This window comes from Neopelma chrysocephalum, unplaced genomic scaffold, assembly GCF_003984885.1.
Source record: "Neopelma chrysocephalum unplaced genomic scaffold, ASM398488v2 Primary Assembly neopelma1_138, whole genome shotgun sequence".
Lineage (NCBI taxonomy): Eukaryota > Metazoa > Chordata > Aves > Passeriformes > Pipridae > Neopelma > Neopelma chrysocephalum.
In genome coordinates, this window is record NW_020897800.1 from 5,399,590 (window position 1) to 5,413,929 (window position 14,340).

Genomic DNA, 14,340 nt, shown 5'->3' on the forward strand with positions numbered 1-14,340 from the left:
TTCCTCCTTTATTAACAGATACTGCTTGCCTGGTGCCTGCTTTGGCCTCATCACCCTTTCAGAGCTGTGGTGTGATAGCAGAACCTCTTGCCTGTGCCCTCCTGAGGCTGGACACCAGTCCCATTCCTTGCTGCAGCTGGAGTGTTCCCTAAACCCTTTTATTTCCGACTGGCTCTGCACTGGGTGATGGCAGAGCTCGTTACAAATTCACTTCTCAAACACCCAGGATTTCCCCCCCCTCTGCTTTTCGTCTCCAAATTACTCGACGCTCATCATGCTGAATTAATCCAACTGGCAATTTATCCTTTGTAAATTAAATATTAGGGCAGGGTGTAGTCGTTAGCAGTGACTGCTCCTGGCACTCTGCTATGGCAGCAAATACATTTCCATTTCCTGGTGGGTTTTAGAACCCTGTTGTCTGCTGGGGCTTTGGTGGCCACGGGAAGCTCATGGCTGGTTTTTGGGCCCACCCAAGGGAGCTGGGTCACCCAAGATGTGAGTAGGAAATGCAGGTACATCATGGATCCATGGGTGCACAACTGCTGCGTGCAGGTGTCCTGATGTTCCTGTGGGATGGACACAGCCAGTGTCCAATGCTTGGCATGGGATCACCATTGTTTCCCCAAACTGTGATGCTGCCCCAGGCCAGGGGGGGATGCTGGGGATGGAGACCATCACCCCAAAACGGGCCCATCCACCATCACCAGCAGGAGGGGGCTGCTGGGGACCTGGAGAAGATCCTGAGAAGTGAAGCTTTGCAGCCTCTTTTAATATTCTGTCTTGGGGGCACGGTAAGAACAGACATTTGGGATGCATTATTATTGCTGGAGCTTTATTGAACGCTGGTTATTGTTTTCAGATGCATTAAACCGAGCGGGGGAACCCACGAGACCGAAGGGTCGAAATATCCTTCAAGCAAATCCCAGCTCCCCCTGCTGAGCTGCGGCCCCACTAATTATCCCTGGATTGTCTACGAGCCCGTGGCAGTTAAAACCTAATTATGGTGAGTTTTCTTGTCACCACGGGTAAAACTCTGCCCCACTTAATGGCCAGGAAACCCCGTCCCAGGGAGGATGAAGGACGAGGTGGGGATGCTCTTCAAATATTGATGAAATTCCCTTGGCAAAACTGGATCCATCAGCTCCACGAGTATTTTATTGATTAATATTGGTGTTGGACACGTCAGTCTTCAGCTGGTGGTGCCCTCCAGGTTCCCGCTGTCTCTTGCTTGAAAAAGAAAGATAAACTTTCCTGCCTTTAGCAAGGAGCTGCCTCCTCCAGCACCAATATTTGACAGTATTTCCCATTTAAAGATCAGCGTTAATGTTGCCTCAGGGGTTGGCAAAACCCACCTCAGTGCAGGAGAAATGGGTTTGAGACTGTGGAAATAAAAAAAATCTTGAGGGAAATAAAAAACCTCAAAGGGTTGACTGCTGATTTTGTGTGTTGTGGGGTGGGATGGGAATGGAATCCCGTGGGAGAAAGAGGTGGCTGGATATGGGGCATTTCTGCAGTGAGGATTAATTTATTTGCAAGAAACAGAAAAATACTTAATATGGGTTGATGATTTTAAGCAAAACCAACCCCAGATCCTCCGTGCGTCGTCTCATGATGGTTTTGAGCATCTTCTCGTGGGGGTTCAATGGGGAGACGATGCAAACCCCTGACTCAGTGACCTGGTGGGAAAAGCTTTGCCCGCCCCTAAAAATGTGCTGTGATCCAATTTTGGGCCATTTCGGGGAGTTGCCCGGGGAAGGGGCTGCCCCCAGCGCTATGATTTCCGGGGGTCCGCAGGGCAAGGGGAAGGGGTGGTTGTCCTCCCCCATTTCCCCCGTGCCGAGGATGCGGGGACCAGGCGCCTGCAGCTCCCGGGATGCTCTTCCCTCTCTCCTTCCTCCTCCTCCTCCTCCTCCCTCCACCGCCCATCCCGCGCTGTGCGCAAGCGTGTCCGCCCCCCGCCCGCCCCTCCGGGCCAGCCCCGCATCCCGCACCCACCCCCCGCATCCTCCCGCCGCACCGACCCCCCCGCGCCGCCCCATGGTGAGTTCGCAGCCCGGGGGTCCCCCCGTGTCCCCCCGTGTCCCTCCGCGTCCCCCCGAGTCCCCTCGTGTCCCCTCGTGTCCCCCCCGGGTCCGCGTCTCCAAAGCGCGTTTGCGAGTCGAGGGGTGTTGAGCAAAAAAAAAACGGGGAGGGGGGAAGCAAAACCCCAGTGGTTTTTGGGAGGGCTGGAGGGGTTGGGTTGGGGGGGATCCCGCGCTGGGAGGGCGCAGGGCAGGGCAGGGAGCGCTGCCCGCTCGGCAGCGCCCGGGCTGGGCTGGCATGGGGGGTTCAGGTCGGGGATACGGAGGGAACCCCCGTTAACCCAGCTCGGACCCCCACCGGGGCATCGCAAACCTTCGGCATCGCTGTCCCGGCGAGCGCGGCACATCGGAAAGGGAGAGAGTGGCTTTTTTTCTGTGTTTTGGGGTTTTCTAATAATTATTATGGTGATTTTTCTAATTAACGCGCTTAATCAATGCCTGAAGCGAGCGTGGGCAGCGGCGAGAGGAAAACCCCCGCTCTCCCAGTGCCCTTCCATCTGCTGCCGCCCCGTTCCCGGCAAAACAAAACCCTTCGTCTCGCCGGGAAAAGCCGGCCTTCGGCACCGCTCCTGCCTGCGGCCGCTCCCGAGGAAGGCGATCCCACCCTGAGAGCCCTGGGAAGAGAGGGTCTGGCATCTCCCCATAGCGCCAGGGGGGCTCGTTTCGGCGAGTCTGTGTGGTGGGAATGCCCGGGAGCCGCGGTAAGGAAGGGAAAATCCTCCCGGAGGCCCTGGGAGGGGAGGACGTGCCCCGTGTGTGGCTCAGGACGCTCTCTCTCGCCACAGAACAACGGGCTGAGGAGGATTTATTAAGTGGTCTGAGCATTTTTTCCCCCCATCCCTGAGCATCCTCTGCCTGGTCGATGGATGCACTCTGGTAGCCTGGTGATCCCAAAGGGGTAGGAGGGGTCCCTGCTGATCCCCCACCCAATCCTGGTGTGGACAGAGCTGCTGGGAGCAGGATCTGGGCATGTTGGTGCAGGATAAACCCTATCCCAACCCAACAGGCCTGGAGCCCTGTTCTCCCACAGGACAGGCTCGTTCCCAGGGAGAGAGGAGGATGCTTGCCCTGAGACAGCAGGAAAAGGACCAGCCGGACCATTCCCAGTTGAGCTTTCCATGTCAGGTCTTTGCAGGGTGAGCTGCTGGGGTTTTATTGTTCTGGGGAGCGAAGAACAAAGGGAAAACCTTCCTCCAGGGGCTTTTTGTGCTCCTCAGCTCAGACACCGGGCATGGGATGCGTCTCTCCCGCCGGGATAGGAGGGCGATGCCCGGTGGGTTGGCGTCGGCTGCTCGGCGACTCCGATCCCCGTCTCTTGGCAAGATGAGCTCATTAAAGTCTTGTGGTGGAGTTTTTGGGGAAGCTCTGCTGAATTTCCCTGTCTTCTCTGTCGGGCTCTACCTCTGACTGCTCTTGGAGGCAGGTGGTGGAGAAGAGGGATTGCCCAGGCTTTGCCAGCTGCTTCTGCCAAGGCTTTGCATGGGACAGACACCCCGGGCAGGGCAGAACCCCGGATCAGTGACAGAACTGATGGTTTTGAGTGTCCTCTTCCTACCCTGGTTCCTAACGATGTGTCCAGCCTCTAATGAACTCCTCACGTTCACGGATGGGATCCACACACTTTGCTGGACTCTCCCTAATCCCTGTCCTTAATTATCTACATCATTAGAGGGTTGCTCGCTCCTCCAGCTCCAGGCAGGGAGTTAACAGCAGCTGCTCCAGCAAGGCACTGAATTCCACAAAGGAATAAGGCCTTTGAAAATGTAAATATAAGAGGAGGAACTGTGTGTGCACTGATTTTGAGGGATGTCCACCATGGAGATCTGCCGTGTAGGGTGCCTTCCAGAGGGTGTTTTCCAGAGCTGGGATCGGAGCATCCTCCTGCTCCCCAGCCCACCTTGGAGGGGAAACCCACCCCTGGAGTGAAAACATCCCTTTAAAATAATTTTAAACTCTGGAGCAGACTTACTGAAATCTCCAAGCCCGTACTTTTATAGCTTGTGTCATCCCCTTCCTTGCAACCAACATCAGAGGTGGATGCCAGGCTGCAGGATGTGGGAATGCTGAGACCAGGGCCCTCCCCACGCCTGTTTCCAGGGGTTTTCAGCTGGCAGCAACTCTCAGGTTGAATCCTGCTAATTAATTATTTGGCAATATCTCTAAATCCCATGTATTCTGTTGCTTATTCTCTTGGATAAAGTGATGGCCCCATTGCTTTAGCTTTGAATATTCCAGAGCTGATTCAGGCTGGCAGCACGGAGTCTGTTTCTCCACAACTTTCCCTATTGGGCTTTAGAAAAAAAAATAATTAAAAAAAAATATTTGTTTTATGTTATTTTTCCCCCTTTTGGTTGTTTGCTCTGGGTGTAGCCTAAGGACTGTGTGAGGAGCAGGGATGTGGTCCCTCTCCTGCAGAGGTTGGTGTCCTGGATTCACCTGGATCCCTCTGGGCCCCCATCCCAGGCTGAGACCCCCCTCATATGCTGGTGCCAGGAACAGTCACACGAGCAGTTTTGGCTTTGCAGGGAGGAAAGGAAATGATTTGATACTTTCACGCTGCTTGTTGCAACTTCTGGTTCTCTTTTTTGGTGTTTCTTAAGTTCCCCTTGCTTTCCTTTCATGCTTCTCCCTCCTCCTGCTGCGATCCTCATGTTTATCGAGGTTTTTCTAGGAAAACTCTGTGTCTTCTTGGAAAGGAAGAAGAAAAGCCCCCAGTATTTGCTCATCTCTTGCCTTTCCAGCTGCTGACCCCTTGCATGTGACCAGGGTCAGGCTGGAAAGTGTCCTTGGAGGAAGGAAAAAGGGATTTGGCTGTCGGGGAACGGAAAAACCGAAGGAGCCACCCTCCCTCCTGGTTTTCCTTGGGACTGGCGGATGCTCGGAGTGGTTTCGGGCTGGCGCAGGCTGCGGCTGCTCTCCAGGATGTGCTTTGCCTGCCGGAGACCTCCGGGCTGCAGCGCTGGCAGCGCCCAGGGACGCTGCTCCCGCTGCTCCCAGCTGGTCCGGCTGCGCCGGGGCGCGGATCGGCGCGGGATGGTGATGGCTGCGCCGCCGGGAAGGTGGGTGGGAGCGCTGGAGTCGGGCAGGATGCGGGTGAGTGCCTGCTTTGGGGTCCGAGCAGCAATTTGGGGGAGCGAGGTGGGGCACAGCAGGGCTGGATTCTGCCCATCCCGTGTGAATCCTGCCCTGAATTGCTCTACTGGAATGTCCAATGGAGGGGGGTTGGACCATCCGTGGGTGCTGCTGCTCCGTGTCCCTCGGCTCAGGGATGACTGGAAGAGGTGCCTTGTGGAGAACCACTCTGCCCAAGCTAGGCTGGCATCCTCCATCGGCTCTTCCATGCCATCCCAAGGATGCTGGGATGCTCCTGGGTTTGCTGCCGCTCCAGGACCATCGTGGGATGCAGCCCGTGCCGGTGAGGGATGCTCGGAGGTGGGATACAGGAGTCCCAGGGGATGGAAGGTGCAGGGGTGAAACAAGGCAGCGCCAAAGGAGGACTCCGGACACGACACCTGAAATTAAACCCACAAATCCACAGAGAGATTTCTCCTCCTTTTCGGAATTTAGCTGTTTGTTTTTTTTTTTAATTGTAAATCAGAATGACCCGAAATCACAAAGCCATGTCCATGTAGGACCGAGCAGGGAGCTGGCTCCCTTCCCTTCGTTATTTGCAGGTTTAAAAATCTATAAATGTGCTGCAGTTTGGTTCTCCTCTTTAATCCCGGGTCTGTGAAGGAGGCTTTAACCTGAGCTCACGCCGTTGGAATTCCCTGCTGCGCCTGGGAGAGGCTCCTTGCCTCCAATCGCTTCCAGATGCCGTTCCTGCTCCGGCTCTTCCCCTTTGCAAAATGTCTCCCCCAGCCCGACCAAGTTTTCCCGGCTGGATTCAACATCCCGATATCCGGCCAGGCTGAGTCAGCCGAGCCTTAATGTTTTAAGCAGAGGCTGATGCCAGTGGCAGGAGGTTGGGACTCGCCCCGTGGCCTTGCCCAAGGAGCCCTGGGGTGGATCCCCCGGCAGGGTTTGAGCCTCTTGCGACATCGGGTGGTTTTTTAATTCCTTTTAAAATATAGATCCCTGAGCGGGGATGGAGTTCAGGGTCCCTCTGCATCCCTCTGCACCAGGCAGAGCTTCCCTGAGCCCCAAATGGAGGGGAACTGAGACAGGAGGGTGCTGAGCGAGAGTTGAGGAGGCTTAAACGCTGCTCTGGGGCTTTGCTGATGCTGTGTGCACACTGCCAGCCCAGCATTCCCACAGGGGATACTGAAACACCCCTGGATGTGGATTAAATCCCCATCTTGGCAGCTCCGTGGCTGTTGGGCTCGTCCAACCCCCCGGCACGGGGTTTATGGGGTGGGATTTTACAGCATGAGGATGGATCAGACCCGTCTGGGTTGGGAATGGAGGAGAGTTCCGAATCATTGAGAGGAAAAATAAGGTAGAAAGTGAGAAATAAGGGAGAAAAATGCAGAGAGAAGGGATGCAGGTGGATTGGGAGGATTCAGGACTGAACAGGATCAGGGTGTGGGAAGGGGGCTGGTGCCAGAAATGAAAGGGAGAGAAGGGCTTTAGGGGTTAAACGCGGTGCTGCCTCCAAACAAGGAGTCAGGAGCGGTGCCAAGGGCCGGGAAGTCCTCGGGCCCGTCCCTGTGCGATCCCCAGTGGCCGCTTCCAAACGGAAAAAGAGAAGGAAGAAAAAAAAATCACAAAGAACTGTCTGTTCAGGCACATTCGGGCTCAACAGGTTTTGCTCCCGGGCGGGGTCCGGTGTTTGGGGTGGGGGAGCCGAGAGCCCGGCTGTCAGAGCCGGCTCTTTATGCAACTAAACATGTGATTTGTCCTCAGAAATCTTACCCCGGGCTCTTTTCCCACTGCCTTTTTTCTCGGAGGGGGGTGATGGCAGCCCTCGAGGGCAGGAAGGGATGGGCAGCTCCTGCTGGAGGAGCTGGGGGGGATTGTTCAGCTAAAATAGGGATGAACACAAGGTTTTGGTGGTCACACCACGGCACCTGCCCCAACACCTGGTTCCACTGCCAAAGCCCTGCATCCCCCAGCACGTTCAGCTTCTTCAGCATCCTCATGGTCCGTCAGCATCCACCGTGGAGCTGGGGCTTCCCAGGCCCCTTTGCTGCCTAATTAAAAACGTCGCTGCTTAATTCCCCCTGCATTTACAAGTTAAATCGACAGATTATCTGTATTATGCAAACGCAGCTTTAAATCTTAATTATTTATTTGCATGGGGTGTCTGGAAATCAGCGGCTTTAAGCCTGGTGATGCTGTTCTCTTGGAAGTACAGACTTTTGCTAGGAAATAAGCCCAAAATAGGCTTTTTTTTTTGGTCTGGTGGGTGATGCTCAACACCCCAGATTGGAAACATGTCTATTTTTTCCTTTTATCTTTTTTTGGGGGGGTTATTGTGGGAGTTTCATCCTTAAATAGCGGTGGTTTATTTTTAGGTCGATCACTGCTTTGGATAATCCGACTTGGCTGGGCAGCTTTGCTTTGCTTTTCTTCCTATTCCCAGGGATTTGATAGAATATAGGTTTATTAAATTATTTTATTTTTAATAAAGTAGTTTAATAAATTCAGTAAATTATTAATAGAATTGAAAAACTACAATTGAGGTGGAGGTTCTGCTGGTGGCGGCTCTTCCGTTCTCTCCTGGCCAGGGAGCATCCGCTGGGATGACCATTAGGGAAACCTCTTCCCAAAAATCGCATCCCACACTGGAATTACACCTTTGGCTCGGCCAAAGGATGGTTGGGAAGCGGCTGGATTATCTCCCACTAAATGCTTGCTGAGTGAATAATCTGCTGGTCCCGGGGCAACAGCGATCGGGGTGACGTGAGGGATGTGCCGGGCTTGGAAACGCCTCGCTCGTGCCAAGTGGAGACGTTTTCTCTGGAGGAGGATGAGCTCACCTGGCTTTTATTCCCCTCCCAGCCCGGCTTTTGCTCTCTCCCCCCTCGGGAGGTAATTTTAACTGAGGGAGGTTGGCGCCGGCGATGGAGCTCCGACGGACGGACGGACGGACGGCTGCCTCGCTTCAGGTCTGGCGGGTGGAAGGGGGACAGACTCCGTCTCCATCTCCCCCTCCTCCATTTTAACAGCCCCCAGGAGGTTTGGTCCTGGAGGGGGAAGATGATGACAGGAGGGATTTGGTGGCTCATCCCTGCTTGTGTCCTCTCCTACCTGGGGAATACCTGTCTTCCCACAGGGATGCTCCTACACCAGGGCTGAGCCCCTCAAAAATCCTGGCTGGCTTTAGTCTTTGACAGGGGAAGGAATGTTTTCATTTTCTTTCGCCCAAAGCCATGAGCATCCTGGAGGGAGATGTCAGGGAGCGGGCACAAGGTGCCCTTTCCCCCCTCCAGTTTGGGAATTGTCATTTAAACAATTAAACTGATAGGCAGGGCGGGAGATTGAGGCCGACAGCATACCTGGAGAGGGAAAGGAGCAAAATCCAGCTTGTTTAGGGTTTCTCAAGGGCTCTGGGACATTCATTTCCTGCCGGGATCAGCTGCCGGATGGGTTGAGCCGCCCGCGGCAAGTGGTGGAGACAGCGGTTCCTGACCTGTCGGATGCCGGATCCGTGATGGGATTTTTCTGGACCTTGGGCTGGGAACGGCCGATTGCATCGGCCAATGGCGGAGAGACCGCCTGGGAGGCTGGAAAACAATCCCAGGAAGACCAGCAGCGATCCAGCTCCTGGCTTTTCCAGTCGAGCTGGAAAGACCAGCTTGGGGCAAGACCTCAGATCCTCCCGGCCGGGCCGATGTGCTTTAAGGTACCACAGTCTCCTGCTCATGTGGGGCTGCGGGATCCTCCTGGGATCCCCCTGCCCACCCCCCTGGCAGCTCCGAGCATCCTCATCCCCCTCCACATGGGGCTGATGCTGCACCACGAAGTGTTTTAGCAGGAGCTCCCTGGGGAGGGTTTAACCTCGTTAGTGGATCCTACAATTCATGGCTCTAAATCAAAAGGCTCCTTGTTGGCAGCGATGTCGGATGCTCCGGTGGATTCAGGGCTGACTCTGGTGCCAGAAGGTGAATTCTGTGACCCCAAGTGCAGCTGGTTTGGCTGCTGATTGTCCTGAGCCCTCTGGGTTAATCGCTCCCCGAGGCAAACGATGATGGAAGGAGGAAGCAGATGCTCTCTGGGTGGAGAGGGAATGGGTGATGCTGGGATGGAGCCATCCCTGTCATCCCGGGACATGTACAGAAAGCCTGGTCCCTGCAGTGAAGTATCCAGAAGAAGTGGTTTCCTTCCCCATCTCTTGCATGGGATGTTATTTCAATGGGATATTAAGAGCAAAGCATGCTGTGGGGAAGGCTTGCACTTCTCATCTCTGCTTTTCCTAGCTGGAGGAGATGGAGAGAGGTAAGGAAACCTCTGGCCCTTCAGAGTTTCCCCTTGGAAGCACCTTCTCTGCCAGGGCTCGAGCAGCAGCTGGGAGTGAGCCTTGTCTTCCTCACCTGTATCACTGGTTTTTTGCGCTGAACGGGACTGAGGTTCTTCCTTGTGTGGTTTATCCCAGGGACTAACTGGGACAGCAGTGGGCTTGTGCCACCTGGCTGGCTCATTATCCCGCTCCCTCCACCTGGATGGCTCCTTTTCCCCCTCAGCCCACCTTGCCCCTCGGTATCTGGGATAGTTACTCGGGATGTAGAGTGGCTGCCCCTGCAGAGAGGCTTTCTCTGAGCAGCACCGTGGCAGGAGGGTTTCTGTGCATGGCAGCTTCTCAGCAGGGCTTTTCCTTCCTCAGGTCGTGAGGATATTACACTGCCGGGTGGGGATGTGCAGTTTGGAAAGTTTTTGGGGAGAAGATGGTGGAGATGTGGGATTAAGGAGTGTTCTCCACGTGGGAAGGCAGGAGAGCTGCAGAGCAGGGCTGCATCCCCCTTTCTCTGGGATAAAGGGCATCACTCCATCTCCTGGGGCCTTCCTAAGAGTCTGAGTGAGTCAGGGAGGGGGATTTCGGTGGGAAAGGCCAGGAGGTGTTGGGGAAACCTGCGGCGAGGTCTGTGCTCTGCTCTGCTCTGCTCTGCCCCGCCTCCTCCTTAAGAGGCGCCGGCAGCCCAGCCCCGGTGCTGCCGGTGCCTGCGGAGGTGGGTGGGAGGTGGGTGGCTTTTTGGAGAGCACAGACTCCTCTGTGACGGTGGTGGCTCGTCAAGGCCCTGCTCCTGCTCCTCTAGGGCTGGCTCCCCATCGGTGCTCCGAGCCGCCCTGGCTGGGGATCCAGAAGGATCCGTGGACCCTCCAAAGGCGGATGGCTGCGAAGAGAAGCGTCCCTTGCGTGCTGCCAGTGTGGGTGGCCGTAGCCCTGAGGATGTTCTCCCTTTTCCCTTTCCTAGGGGAAGAGAGGACGGCCCCGTAGATCCCGCCGAGCTCCTGCCTGCTCCGCCTGGACCGAGAGGACGGACCGTAAGTAGCCATGACCTGCTGCCAGTTTATCCCTGCCCTGACGGGACCAGCTTCAGCCTCTCCCACTGCTGGGGATGCAGGAAAAGGTCTCTCTGAGACAGGAATCCTCCTCCCAGTGTGGGTTAACGGGGGGTGCAAGGTGATGGAGCGAGTTATTTCCTGGAATCTTCCTCCATGATCATTAATGTGGGAGAAAGGAGCAGACAAGATCCCCGGGGGGGTCGGGGCTGACGGACGTGAGCTTTGAGCTGTGGGTTTGCTCTGGGGGTTCTGCTCCTCCAAATTTAGTGCAAAACAGGAAGCAGAGGGGAAACCACAGATGAGGGGTTAAGGTGCTAAGTGAGCCTTACAAAGGGGGCAGTGACTGCAGGCAGCTTCTGAGCCCCCAGAAGGGGACTCCCGGGGGGAAAAGCCACTAGGGATGGGAGCAGACCATGGGCTAACTCAGCCCTGGGGCTTGAGAACCTACCCCTTTTCCCTGGTGAGCTGGATTTGGAATGGGCTTTGCTTGAGTTTGGGTTGGGGATGGGCTGAAGCATCTCCATGGTTTAGTTTTTACCTCCCAGGACTGTAAGGGAACAGGTGCTCCCTGTTGGATGCTCTGCCTGCTGCTCCTGGGGGAGTGGGGAGAGGCTGCCTGCACCCTGCCTGCACCTTGCCTGCATCCCCAGCTCGCTGCCTCCCACCTTTCTGCCGCTTTTTGGGGGGGCTTTTAGCCCAAAATGTGGGGTTCAAAGCTGCATTGCCAAAGCTGCTCTCACCATTGCCGCCTGCATCCCTGGATGATCCCTGAGGATGGAGATAGCGGAGAGTAAACATGGCACTGAGGTGATGGTGGCAGCAGATGGGGACAGGGCAGGGCAGGTGGGAGGAGGGGGTGGCTGGGTCGGTGCTGGGGGCTCAGGGATGAGATCCCATCATCTCTGCCGGGGGTCCACCCTCATCTCCTTAGCAGGGGGTTGTTCCCCTGGGAGTGGTTCCGCTCGCTTCCAGCAGCTCGGCCATAACCTCTGGAGTGCATCCAGCAGGAAAGGGTCTTTATTTTAATTTTTTAAGTAGTAAAGAGTGATTAAACCTATATAATATAAATAATGATATATAACCTATAACACTGTAGCTGAACTCCCCGAGGTGGAGCCCTGTAGCTCCATGATGGCCCGGGGTTACCCCAGAGCTGTGGGACGCTCAGGTGTCCCCACACAGTCAGTGTTTTGGGGCTCTAGGAAGGCACTTGGGTCCCACCCTGTGTTTTTTCTGCTGCAAGGATTAAAAAATAAATAGGGGGAGAGGAGAGGGTGGAGGCAGTGCTGGCCTGAATCGGGTTTTGGCTCTGGAGCACATTAAAACCAACAGTGCCACGGGAAGGCAGAAGCAGCCCAGATTTATCCTGGGGACCTGCCACCATGGAAAGACTTGTACCTGAGCTTACTCGCTGTTGCCAGTTTCAGAATTGCAGCCTGGTCACGGGTGAGTGTTTTGTTAAGGCTCACATGCCATCGAGGGGTTGTTCTCTCCTATCTTAAATCTCTGGCCGGGTTATTGTGTGCCTGGGATACCACGGACGAAGGAAACAGCGCTGCCTCTCCGTGAAGAGGGCAATTAAGATTCCTTTAAAGTGACTCGCAGGGCTCTTAAAATAGGATAAATGTGGGTATCAGTGCACGGGCTGGGCTGGCTCCGTGCCCTCCATGGGGCTGTGCCCGCTGTCCAGCGGGATTGATTTTTGCAGTGCTGTGTCCTCATGATCCTCTGCCTCCCCCCAGCCCGCTGCACTTGCAGCTCCTGCTCTTGCTGTCGCTCTGCCCTGCTGGTTTTTGGCATCCCTTGTCCCCTCCCAGTATCCCTCGTCCCCTTTCAGTATCCCTGTTTCCCTCCCGGAATCCCCATCCCATGCAGCATCCCTCGGAGGGGGCTGAAATCCAGACCCTGCCACCTTTTGGGCTTGTGACGGCGGTTGTTGTAATCCCACAAGGATTTTCTCCCCGCTGCGGATCTCAGTTTTCCTTCCAGCTTGGAAAAAAAAGTTCCCCAAGCACCTGGAGCTCACAGCAGCTGGAGAAAGGAAGGTTTGGGATGCCAGGCTGGGGATTTGGGTGCCTTTGATGATCTGCCAAGTGCAGGCAGTGCCCGGAGTTGGCTGGATCCTTTCTTTCCCTGCAGGATCGCCCCCGGCCGCCTCCCAGGTTGTGCTCAGGCTCTGGCACGTGGTGGCTGTGCCGGGGCAGGACCGGGCCGGCGTGGGGGGTACGTTCGGCATCTGCCGGGGCTCCTCCGGCAATCCCTGCCCTACTGGGCAGAAATCCTGTGGGATGGGGGCTTGGAAGATCCCAGGGCTGTAAACTGCTTCCCTGGGGGTCGATCCTGGGTGTTGTCCTCAGTGGAATGTAGGATCTGCCCTGCTGGTTTCCATGTGCCTGGAAAGCTCGGGAGAGATGGTCCAGCTGGGGTCGGAGGGGTCTGTGCTGTCCCGTCTGTCTGTCTGTCTGTCTCCCTCCCAGTGGTTCCCACTGCTGAGAGTGAATGCCCAGGGACTGCTGGTGCATCCCTTCCTCGGGCACAATCCAACACTCCTCCAGTTAAAAATAAATGCATGTTTTTTTGGGATAAACTGTTGGAGATGCTTGTTCTCCACTGAGCTTCTTTCTCGCCCAGGGAATCTGGACCAGGCAGTGGGTGGCTCTGTGTCCCATGGACACGTGGGATGGGATGGTGGGAGCACAGGAGAGGTGTCCTTGCCTCGTGTCACGCTTTTCCCCAATCCAGGGGTTACCATGGAAACATAAAAGTACTAAGAGCTTTTGCTGCATGGCCTGCTGGTCCACGATGCTTTGCTGGGATGGCAGTGGGTGCCTGGGATCACCATCCATCCACGTCAGGATGGGCTGGGGGGATTTATAACCACCCCCCACCTTTGTGCTTGTTTCATGGCTTTAAATTCCCTTTTTATTTTGCTTGGGAGCAGCTTAGCCAGTGCCTGCTGCCACTCTGTGGATTGGCATGACTTAAGTCCAGAAATGCTGGAGCTGTTGAGGTTGAGGGATGGATGGATGGATGGATGAAAGGATGGATGGATGGATGGAAATACAGGGATGAGCTCCTCTGAGGTCCTCCCCCAGCAGGAGGGTCAGCCCCTCGGGGTGTTGCTGGCATCTCCCAGGGGACATGGTAAAAAAATTGCCAGGCAGAATCCCTCTCCAAGTCGGAAGGAGACAGGGAAACTCCGTGAGGTTTGGCTGTGAGCTGCCTCTGCAGCATCCCGAGGTGGGGCTTTCCTGGAACACGGGGTGGGGAAGGGGGGAAGGGCTTTTGAGTCCTTTGTGCAGGGATAATCCCCAGCCCAGGAGCTGTGGGGGTGCCGACATCAAAGAGGGGCTTTTCCAGTCGCTTCCCCCAGGTGTGGGGAGCTCAATCCAGCCGGGACTTTCCCCTCAGCTCCGGGGCTTGGTGGGGCAGGCGATGCCCTGGACTGACCCTGGGGGAGCTGTGGTGGATCCCACCTGGGAGAGGGATGAGCACGGATTGGGGTGCTGTGGTGGGGGATCTAGAGAGGATGTTGTGATGAGAGGTATCTGTTGGGGGACCTGGCAGATTCTGGGGGGGCTCCGAGGGCCCTGTGATGGGACAAGGATGGTGCAGGGGCTCTGAGGATCCTGTGATGGGACAGGGATGCTGTGGGGGTCTCTGAGGATACTGTGGTGGGACAGGGACACTGGGGGGGTCTCTGAGGATACTGTGGTGGGACAGGGATGCTGTGGGGGCTCTGAGAATGCTGTCATGGGACAGGGACACTGTGGGGGCTCTGAGGATGCTGTGATGGGACAGGGATGCTGTGGGG

At 55.8% G+C, this 14,340-nt stretch overlaps 1 protein-coding gene across 2 annotated transcripts in view; it reads left to right on the top strand.

Moving 5' to 3' along the window:
• The first annotated feature begins 2,002 nt into the window (after positions 1 to 2,002).
• The window catches only part of ST3GAL4 (ST3 beta-galactoside alpha-2,3-sialyltransferase 4), an 18,517-nt gene continuing 6,179 nt past the window's right edge, over positions 2,003 to 14,340 (top strand). Inside the window, exons 1-2 of one of the 2 annotated variants that reach the window (XM_027699390.1) lie at positions 2,003 to 2,040; positions 10,436 to 10,505. The gene's annotated coding sequence lies outside the window, so the exon portion shown is untranslated. Of the gene's footprint in view, positions 2,041 to 10,232; positions 10,506 to 14,340 lie in introns of those variants that run through there. The other variant, XM_027699389.1, reaches the window with a different exon arrangement.